The 11120-nt window shown below is 36.4% G+C and overlaps 1 protein-coding gene across 8 annotated transcripts in view; it reads right to left on the bottom strand.

The window, feature by feature from the left end:
- LOC150107813 (TRAF-type zinc finger domain-containing protein 1-like) overlaps positions 1–8480 on the bottom strand; it is a 337022-nt gene extending 328542 nt beyond the window's left edge. For 5 of the 8 annotated variants that reach the window (XM_090392067.1, XM_090392063.1, XM_090392066.1 and 2 more), the window contains exon 1: positions 8240–8418. The gene's annotated coding sequence lies outside the window, so the exon portion shown is untranslated. Of the gene's footprint in view, positions 1–8239 lie in introns of all 8 variants that reach the window. The other 3 variants (XM_090392060.1, XM_090392062.1, XM_090392061.1) reach the window with 3 other exon arrangements.
- Between the last annotated feature and the right edge of the window lie 2640 nt (positions 8481–11120).

Below are 11120 nucleotides of genomic sequence, written 5' to 3' on the forward strand. Positions count from 1 at the left end.
GGAATGTACTCTTCTGTTACATTCAAGAATTGTTTTGGAGGTTTTGGGTGTGCCACCTCAAATGTGAGAATATTCTAAAGTTGGCTGGATTTAAGATTTATAGTGTTAGGAATTGAGCAAGAGAGAAGTAGTGCTTTGAAAACAAAAAAAAAAAAAATACCAAGTTTTTAGAGACAGAGAAGACTAATGTAACATATTCATGCCGGGATAAGTTTGATATGAATGTTGATCCATGAATGGGGAACTGATCTAGAAAATTATATTGGAATATTATCAAAAATATAAAAGGACATGTAGTAGGATGATCTTCTTGAGGATAAATAAGGCAGGACTGTATTTTAGTAGTGCTGAAATGCACTAAGTTGTCTTCACTGCACATGAGACTGGGCAACAAGATCAGTGTTGAAGACACTGATTATGAAGTTAAAGAGAGAGAGAGAGAGATCTTTACATCAAAAGATGTAAAGATCTGTAGTCTCATGTGGGTAAGACTACAGAACCCTGGGGGTACTTCAGCATTGACAAAAAAATCTGATGAGGAAGCCATTCACCACAAATGATAAGAAAGAATGATCAAATAGGAAGCTTGTTGGTAGCCTATTGAGAAAGCATCAGTGTCAGACAAGATCAAATGACTCAGATATTAAGAGAGACTACATTAGTTTCTCCAAATCTTTCTTATGCGCATTTGGATGAATTCTGCTATAAAACAAAAATGGCAGAATCCATATTGGTAATCACTAATTAGCTGATGGGTGAAAAAGCTGGTTGTTTAAAACATTCTCCACCGCTTTTTAGAGTACTATGGTGAAAACAATGAACAATAGTTTGATGGCTGATTTTATCTTCCTTTGTAGGAGCAGGCTGGATAAAGGTTTGCTTCCATGCTGTTGGGTAGATGCCAGATAAATATGACAGTGATACGGTATGGGTGTTAATTATGGAGCACAACTGGAGGGATACTAGCTGAACCAGGAGAGTTATTACTATCAAGACTAATGATTTTTCTGATATCCTTAGGGTGAAAGATCATAGGACATAATCCATTTGACACTTGTAGTGCCATAAGGTTACAAGGCTGAGATGAAAATGAACTCCCTGGAAGGAGGAGAATGATCGCTTGAAAAGAAGTGGCCAAGAAGAGAGCAGACATCTATGGTGTATTTGGGAGAACTGGTTAAGAAAATATGAGAACTGTCTGGTATTCTAATTGGTATGTTAACTATTTGTGATAGTTTTCATGATAAATGATAATTCAACTTTCCTTCTGGCTTGATCTACAAAATTAGAAAAAACGGGGGCCAGTTTGTGTTATAACGTTATGAAAAATCTCTCATGATATGTGACTACGTAACTTATGTTCGTTTTTACATGTTTTTCTAAGGAGATTGCACTTAAAGAAATGTTAATTTTATCTGTAATCTTGTGTTTGTAATAACTTAACCATGAGTCTTTGTTAAAATAATAAAATGCACATGATGTCACATTATGTAACACTGTTAGCCCATGTCCATATATGACAATTTCAAAAAATGTGCAAAGTATGACATCATCATGTTCGGATGTCCATATATGACCATATATGGAAGTTTGGAGAGAAATGCTCGCATGCGTACAACAGAAGTTCGGGCCTTTATAAGGCGAAACGTCGAGAACAACTTTGTCTTCGTTCTCCAAACCTTCTCTTGCCTGAGTCCACCACTACCACGTGAGGTCCGATGTCAGTAATCAAAAGAGAAGCGTCGTAGGTCTGAGGGTTCTCAATTGTCTCCTACCTGCGTCTGCCACCATGAGAAGTATTGTGTCGATCGTCAGGATGTCTGGCTAAGAAAGAACTGCACATTGCTGCCATGTTAAGGGTCCTAGAGAGCATACAACAGTCAATGATTTGAACAAAAAGAAGAAAATTGGCAGGAAGTCATGAATGAGCCAACAGAAGAAAAGAAAAAGGAGCACTTTTGTGTGGACAAAAGATTCATGTAAAAGGAATGCTGAACGAGAATTGTAAGTACTTATATATGTGATATTCCCAAGCAAGAATGGACATCAAGTGTGTGTCTGTTTATAGGTACAATAAGATTGTGTAAATTAATATCGAAATAAGCTCACTCAAGGTGTGTCTTAATCTCTTAATTATTGTAAGAGTAAGAAGGACACAATAAAGAATCAAGAAAAAGAATTTTGGAAGAACTTGTTACAGGAAGATTTAAGAATAGAATGGGTACAGAAAATCACAAATGAAGAGCTCTACCGGAAGATACAACCAAAGGAAAATCTAATGCAGAAGATTACAAAATGGAAGCTGCAGTTATTTGGACACATCTGCAGAATGAGTGAACACCGGAAGATAAAGACATTCTTGTTTGGTATTATGGATGGTGTAAACAGAAGAGGTAGACCATACAGTGAATGGATAGACGACATAAAAGACTGGTGTGGAATGGATGTACAGAAACTGCGACACTGTGCACTGGACAAAGAAAGGTGGAAGAAGATAGTGAAGGGAAGCATCGGACACCAATGGGCAGTGAGCCCATGGTTCGTGATGATGATGAAGCATACTGTACTGGATAGTATACTTTAATATTGATTTAAGCTTACTCAAGATATGCTTTGTTTTCAGTTTGTGTATGTATGACTAGTAGGATATTCTAGATTGTGATTTAACTTTAAGGGAAGAAACATAGAACTAAGTCTGAATCAGGAAGAATTGAAATTGACAAAGACTTGTAATGCAATTGTGTATATATATATACTGGGGGGGCTCCGCCCAGCCCCCTATGGCACCCAACCTCCCGAGTGCCAGGCTGGTAAGCCAGTTCTCCTTCAATTCTGATGACTCAAGACATGAGACAACAATGTGTTTTTCTCATGAAAGCAAACACATTGTTGGACGTTTCAAAACAATGAAGTGACAAAAAACGTGACATAAAAACGTTTCAAATTTCGGCTTATCTTCTTTTTATATATAGAATAGATAGATGTGTGTGTGAGAGAGAGAGAGAGAGAAAGAGAGAGAGAGAGAATATTCCTTTTTTATTTAATTAAATGGTTTGTGAACACATTGGACTGATTCTGTCAATGCCTTATCCTGAAAATTTCAAACTTGCATAAGATAAAGTTTAAGTGATCAGTAATTAAGCCATGACTAATTAAAGGTAAAGATGAACATAAGCAGGGAATGCTAACAATATCTGCTTTGTCTTTAGTTTAAAATCTTATAATCTCACACTCCATACAGTCTTACTGGTGCAGTCATAAAACAAATAAATTTGTTAGACTACAGAGCATGAGAACATAAGATCTAGTATAAATAAATAAATGGCAACAGTTGACTATTCACGACAATTCGAAGTTTTAATTAAGTTTTGTTTGCCTGTCCAGCTATAAGTCTTTATAGATCCTAAATTCACTCAATCCTTAGAATACTGCTTCCACATGTGAGTAGTACACTAAATACCTCTCAAAAAATTCTCAATGAAACCTCTCTCTCACTCTTACAGATTTTCTCCAGCCACTGTCTCAGTGATGATCAGTTTCCACATTGTGTCTTTTCTAGAAATATTACCATGGATGTTGTTCAGCAGAACTGGCATCCATCATTCCTCTCTGTTTCTTCTGAAATTACAGTAATACAAGCAACACTTGCCCATTATCCATTTACAGTTCAACTACTAACCTACTGAACCTGCTAATCCCATTCATCTTTCATTTCATCTGCCTCTATTCTCTTAACAGCCTTTCTCATGAAATATTCTCCAAAAACTAAATGACTGGCTAATTTTCTCCAAAAGAAGATCAACCAATTTCTTCTTTTAAACACTTGCTCATACACATCAATTTGCTATATGTTCTGCAACCTGTCATGCATGTGTGTGTGTGTGTGTGTGTGTGTGGGTGGGTGTTATGATGATGATGATGAAAATCAATGAAATGTTTTCTGTAGTAAGGAATTAAATTAAATTCATACAATCATACTGCTGGCCTAGTTGGCCGAGTGGTTAGCATATCCACTCTACAGTCAAAAGGCTGCAGGTTCGAATCCCACCGTGGGCATGGACGTTTGTGATTGTCTGTGAAATACTAGGTGGTAGTGGGCGGTAGATGGTGATGATAGTTGATGAATTGAGTGGTGAAGACAGAGTTATAGAGTAGGTGCCCTCCTCTCGATGAGTCTTTGGACTCCCTGGAGGTGTCACATAATAATAACAACAACGTCTCAGCTATGCTGACTATCATCTTGGAACATATTCATATTCCTGTCTATTCACCTTGCAACAAATTCAATGCTGCAAGGTAAATAGACAGGAAGAGAGACCTCTGGTTACTGGACTAAAAATTCAACCAAAGCATAGGAAAAGGTTAATTAATGAATTAGCTGCTTTAATATTGGTGTGTAAGTTGACATACTTAGAAAAATTAAACATAAAAACTAAAACTTAGGTGAAATAAATTTATTAGTTGTAAAATTTTTGCTTATGTACCATAGGCATCCTTAGTATGTTGAAAATGGAACACAATATAAAATTACTATTAAAGAATCATTTTCAAAAAACTCCACTATCACATCAATAGGACATCTATGAGGAATCTACTTCTATGTAAAACTTAGTTGTACAAAAAAACTCTAGAATTGTTTGAGATGGCATGTTCTGTTAGGCCAGACCATCCTGATTCATGGTAAAGGATGTAAGATTTATGATCCTCACCACAGATAGCTGCAGCTCTGCTAGACTGTCCAAAGTAAGAAAAACCAGGAGCATGTGATTTTGGCTTTAGAACGTTAGATGTATGTTCAGAAATCCCTTTAATATAAGGAGTGGAATCTGAATGATATCTTCAGGATGTCTGGAGACTGGTTGTCTAAAGGTGTTAAAGGCTTTCTTAATAAAAGACTCATTGAAGCCATTTTTCATAAAAGCATATTTGATATAATTCAATTCTTGCTGTAAAAGGTCTTGCTGTGTGGGTTTAGGAGAAACATTTTTAAGGAGACAATCCTCAAAATTCTCCATGTAGTAATTTGCAAGGATAGGAGAGATAGGGCTACCCATGGCTGTTCCTTCAACTTCTTGGTATAATTTGTCTTGTACATTGAAATGACCAGAGTGGATTACAGTGTAACAATTTGATAATATTAGGAGAAGTGGGAAAAGAAGAATCGGAAGACCAAAAAAGAGATGGCATGAGACCGGAACAGGCCACATGGCCTATATTCCATGATAGGCAGAAGAAGAAGAAGAAGGAGAAAAAATCTTGTTTAAGTAAATTAATAGTATCTGCCAAAGGACTATTTTTGAAAAGAGATACTATATCAAGAAAATATATACTTGTCTAAATATGAGTTGCTCAATCGTGAAGTTTCTTCATGCACAAATTTGTTTGCTTACGCTTGGAGAAAGGATTAAACCAAGAATATAATTTCTTGGCATCTTTAATTTATAAACAAGTGGAAAAATTTCAACATCTACCTCTAATCCGGAGTATTTTAGTAATAAGGTGTGACACCTTTTGGCTACTTGTATATGGAAATATCACTTCTGCATTACTTCAAACTTTGATATCACTTCTGAGTCTGGCTCCCACTGATATGCTTTTGTGCCAAATAGGTTGCTTTCCCTGAGATGAGCTTTTTCTCTCTTAAGGTTTCTTCCAGACCTTCTCTCTTAAGGTTTCTTCCAGATCTAGCTCCCACTGACAAGGGGGGAGACTTAAAATTTTGGAGGAGTTTTGCTCGAGAGAGCAACTTGAGTGTCTGGGGATTGGCATTTTCCTGCAGGGCCTCTATCGGGGTTGTGTTGGTGATTACTCCCCTGGAATATGAGCGGCTCTGCTCAGTGATAAGGTGAGCCTGTAACTGAGTAGAACCAATGCTGAGTTGGATGATCTCCCAGTCACTTGTAGCGAGTGGTCTGGGGAACTGCCTAATTTATAGAGACAGCTTTACTTATATGGTGAAGTGGTCACCACACTGAGATATGAGAGACTCTGCTCAGGGGCAGGTTTTTTGCCTGTCTCTGAGTGGGGCCACTGCTGAAATTATGGCTCTGCTCAGTGGTGGGGTGAATCTGCCAATGGGCTGAGGAACCCACAACCACCGCCAAGGATTCCTCAGCAGTGACTGTGGGGGCATGGCAGTCCTGTCACTGAGTGGAACCACCTTTGCTGAGTTTAGAGTGATCTGGGAGATCGCCTGAGTTTTTGGAGACTTCCCTTTATTTATATAATGAAACCAATTTGGTTAGTGACTCTTCCCATGGTGCATAGCATTATACATGTCTGGAAGGATATGTGCTTTGCATTATGGGATACTAAGGCAAGTGATGTGAAGTCATTAGCCTCTATATACGAATTGCCCAGTTGTGAAGTTATTTCACATGCAAACTTTGTTTGCTTACACTTGGAGAATGGATTAAACCAAGAATATAATTTCTTGGCAGCTAGTGCACTGTACTTATATTTTTTCCACAGCAAGAATTGAATTATATCAAATCTATAAATTAAAAGATGCCAAGAAATTATATTCTTTTTAATCGTTTTTCCAAGTGCAAGCAAATAATGTTTGCACATGAAGTATCCTCACGACTAAGAAACTTATATATAGATGCTAATGACTTCACATCAATTGCCTTAGTAACCTGTAATGCAAAGCACACACCCACACTCTTTCACATGTGTATAATACTATGCATTATGGGAAGGGCCACTACTAAGACCAGTTTTGACCTTATTGAGGTATGTTTAAGTGTGGCAATACTCCCCAAAAATTATCTACAAGATCACTCTAAATCTCACTGAGTGACCCCAAAGGATCATTAATAAACTCATCACTCTTGACCTGAATCACTCCAGGACAGGAAAATCAGTGGTGGCTCCACTCAGTGATAGACAAAAACCTGCTATAAATAAAGGGAATTTTCCAAAAACTCAGCAATCTCCTAGATCACTTTAATCTCAGTGAGTGACCCAAAGAATCATTTAAATAATATCTCAGAAGTGATTCCACTCAGTGATAGGTCTGCCCTACCACCGAGAAGAACCCTCAGCAGCGAGTTCCTTTTGTCAGTCTGCTGCTCTATAATTTACAACTCTTTTGTTCAGTGAAGGCTGCACCTGTCTTTACTTCCAATGTCATAACTACATGATGAACCCCACAAAACCATAAAAAATTTCAGTATAAAAGATTTCAGTGGAATTCTGGTTGGGCTGGATTTTATATTTCGCTACATAATTCATATTTAAAAAAATATTTAAAAAAAATGGGTTTTGTGTATAATTTTTGAAATATTGTTTTCAAAGACATGATCTTGTAACATATGGGGGGGAGTCTAATTTTTCATGATTTTTTCTGTTTATTTATTTATTTCAATATTGTGAAATTTGCTTCTTCAGAAGAAAAAATGACTTTAAACAGTCTTAGCACAGATCTTAAGAAAAGAAAAAAAAGAAAAAAAAAACTCGGATTTAAAATTGTCTTCAATATTTCTCTGTAATGGATACATACTTTTTTTTACACGATCAGATAAACAACGCATATATATTGGCATGAATACACACGCACGCACACACACAATAGGAACGGATATTACATTTAATTTAAACTTCAGATTTTTAACCTCGCACTTTGAGAGATAATTTGGTAAAAATTCCGAATGAGTACTATTTATATTTATATTTAGAACTCTTGAGACTTGGCCTAATGTGTCATTACCATAAAATATCTTTGAAATGATTCTTTGTTTATGTAGAATGTTAATCGTGTAACTCAGTCATTCTCACACAAAATAAAATGTTGTAATTTTCTGATATAACGCGAATCTGATTACAAATTTCCTACATATCATAGGAGATATGAAAGCGAAATCAGTACGAAAGCGAAACTAAATTTCTTCGGCTTACATTTAACATTCACTTTTAGATTCGAAAAAAAATAATGAATACGAAATTGTTTATAGAAACTCTTCAAGTATTCAAAATTTTCACAGTAATAGTGAATTATTATGTTAGAAAATTATTAATAACTATTCAAAATTCAGTATTTTATGCTCCCTCAACTTTTATATAAAATAACCGTAACGGCAACTTGCGGTTATCAGATGAAAGTACCCCTGCGATTATCACTTATAATATACTTATTTTCATATATTATTATTATCTTAAGTGAACATCAATGACTATGACTACTAGGATGCTGAATGCTAACATTAAAATTTCAATGATTAAGATTATTTCAGAGTACCTAAATGATTATTTGCTGTGATCCTACTTAACCATGGGAATTATCACATAATGAAATATATCATGGTGCAAATCTAGTGAAACGGCATGAAACAATATATATCATGGTATAAAAATAAAACACACCGTTAAAAAATCTCTGGAAGCCAATTTCCAGAATTAAACTAAACATAAATAAACAATAACTCACAAACACAAATACAAACTAAACCTTGAATCACAAGGAGTACAACAGCTGATTCACGAATCCACGGGGATATATAGTAATGTGATGCGATAAACTATATGAAGACTTCTCCCTCAAACAATACTTTGCATCCCTGATTTTTATATGCATTTTTTTTTTTTTTTTTACAAAAGTAAGCAAAAACAAAGCTAAGTGGTTATTAGTGCGTTCTGTAGATATATTTAATTCAATTCTATCTAAGACCTGCCATACTATTATAATCATATATGTAAATACCCCTGTGTGACAACAGATTTCAGCTTATAAGAATATGAAGATTTTATGACATTGAAATGGAATGATAAAGTAAATTACAACAGTGTATAAAGCTATTTGGAGTTTCATGGAAAGAGGTAAGGGAAATATTGTAAATGTCTAATTATATGACGAGCCAAAGGCTTCAATTCGGCGACATGAACTTATTTAAATTAAGGGATATTACATCCCAAATCGTTTCTTAGCCGAATAAGAAACTCAAAGAGTTTCATGCCGAATATAGAAACTATATAAAGTTCGGCGATCCCAAGCGTAAGCAAATACCTGGATAGTGCAGCATCTAACCCATTTGGTAGTGCAAACTGAGGCAACTTAGTAAGGGTGGAGCAAGATCTGATCACTATTCTTGGTATTTACCAATAATGTGAACTTAGCTCCTAGGAGCTGTATTACTGTTCTACATTATGAGAGAAGGTCACTACCCAGACCGGTTTCAACCTTTATTGAGGTCTCATCAGTGAGTAGGTAGACCTAGTTAATACCAAGTTTGTAGCGAACAGAACTTACATCCCTTCTATGAGAATTGCCAAGAAGGTGTCCTAATAAATTACTAATTATATGAAGAGCCAAAGGCTTCAATTCGCTACAAACTTGGTATTAACTAGGTCTACCTACTCACTGATGAGACCTCAATAAAGGTTGAAACCAGTCTGGGTAGTGACCTTCTCTCATAATGTAGAACAGTAATACAGCTCCTAGGAGCTAAGTTCACATTATGGGTAAATACCAAGAACAGTGATCCGAGCTTGCTTCGCCCTTACTATGAGTTGCCTCAGTTTGCACTACCAAATGGGTCAGGTGCTGCACTATCCAGGTATTTGCTTACGTTTGGAATCGCCGAACTTTATATAGTTTCTATATTCGGCATGAAACTCTTTGAGTTTCTTATTCGGCTAAGAAACAATATGGGATGTAATATCCCTTAATTTAAATAAATATTGTAAATGTGAAAAAATTACTCCTCAACACGAGATAGCTCAAAATCTTAGCAATGCTAAATCCCATAATAAACGTAAAAAGAAATTGATTGTAAGAAACTTTTGAGAAAAGTTTACTTTGATTTCAATGGCATCGGATATTTTGTTTCTTTTTCTTTTTTATCTCAGAATTTACATAGTAATGTGATGCAATATCCTATATGAAGACTTGAACGCTTCAGGGAAACAGCTCATATGAAAAGATTATATCAGAAGATATCCACATGTATGCACCTGAAGTAGCTATGTTAGAACAAGAAATAATTACTAATTCTAATAAAAATGTACCCATCTTTTCATGTACAGTGTGGTGAAAAATGGAGTCCTCAAGTTTTCTTGAATACTGCATATCAAAGACAAACCATCTGCCATCATAAGTATAAAGATAAGGCACTGCACATATTAACTATCGCTTGGTTGGCCGAGTGGTTAGTGTATCTGCTGTCCAACCAAGAATCTGTGGGTTCGAATCCCGCTATGGGAATAGATGCTTGTGATACTGTTTGGAAAGGACATCTGCGACCCTGTCACTTCTAGCAAAAGGCTCAATCTCTTATGAGATATGGAAGTGACCAAACGGCGTCTGGTGATGCCTCGTGTGAATAACTAACTTGCACATTAAATGGCTTCAATTGCGTGCACAACTGTGGTGTATTTTGGAAGGAGAATGAACTAGAAAAAGTATCTCGTGATAGCGAAGAATTGAAACTCAAACTGTGTTAATATGCGATCGGAGTAGTTAGTGTTGCTAGCGGTATGAGTGAATAAAAATAAGGTGGTGGTAAGGGTAAGAATGGCACACATACGTGGAGTTCTCCATAGAACAAAACGTGAGACTGAGTGGTTGGAAAAATACCTAGCAGATGTTATGACACAGAAGCGAGAGAAAGCATGCAAGCAAAGATCAGATTTTGTATGGCGAAGTGAAATCGTTTAATCCTGAAGTTAAGATAAACGATATCAGTGATACTGAAAGATGTGGGGAGGTAAGGTAAAAGAGCAATGTTTATTTTGGCCGGTAAATGATTTAGCAGGAGACGTGTGATATGCGAGAAGACATCAAAAGTTTGCTAGTGCATGCAAAAAAGTGTGTGTGTGTGTGTGTGTGTGTGTGTGTGTGTGTGTGTGTGTGTGTGTGTGTGTGTGTGTGTGTGTGTGTGTGTGTGTGTGTGTGTGTGTGTGTGTGTGTGTGTGTGTGTGTGTGTGTGTGTGTGTGTGTGTGTGTGTGTGTGTGTGTGTGTGTGTGTGTGTGTGTGTGTGTGTGTGTGTGTGTGTGTGTGTGTGTGTGTGTGTGTGATAGAAGCGAGTTGAACAAAGAGCTATACTCAGGAATGATTGCTTGCATCAATGTGGATTTGGTGTCAGGGGTCTTGAGAAACGTTTCCTCAGTGAACGTTTGGAAG

The sequence above is a fragment of the Typopeltis vanoorti genome, chromosome 4, assembly GCF_054136105.1.
Source record: "Typopeltis vanoorti isolate ZY-2024b chromosome 4, IOZ_Tvanoo_1.0, whole genome shotgun sequence".
Lineage (NCBI taxonomy): Eukaryota > Metazoa > Arthropoda > Arachnida > Uropygi > Thelyphonidae > Typopeltis > Typopeltis vanoorti.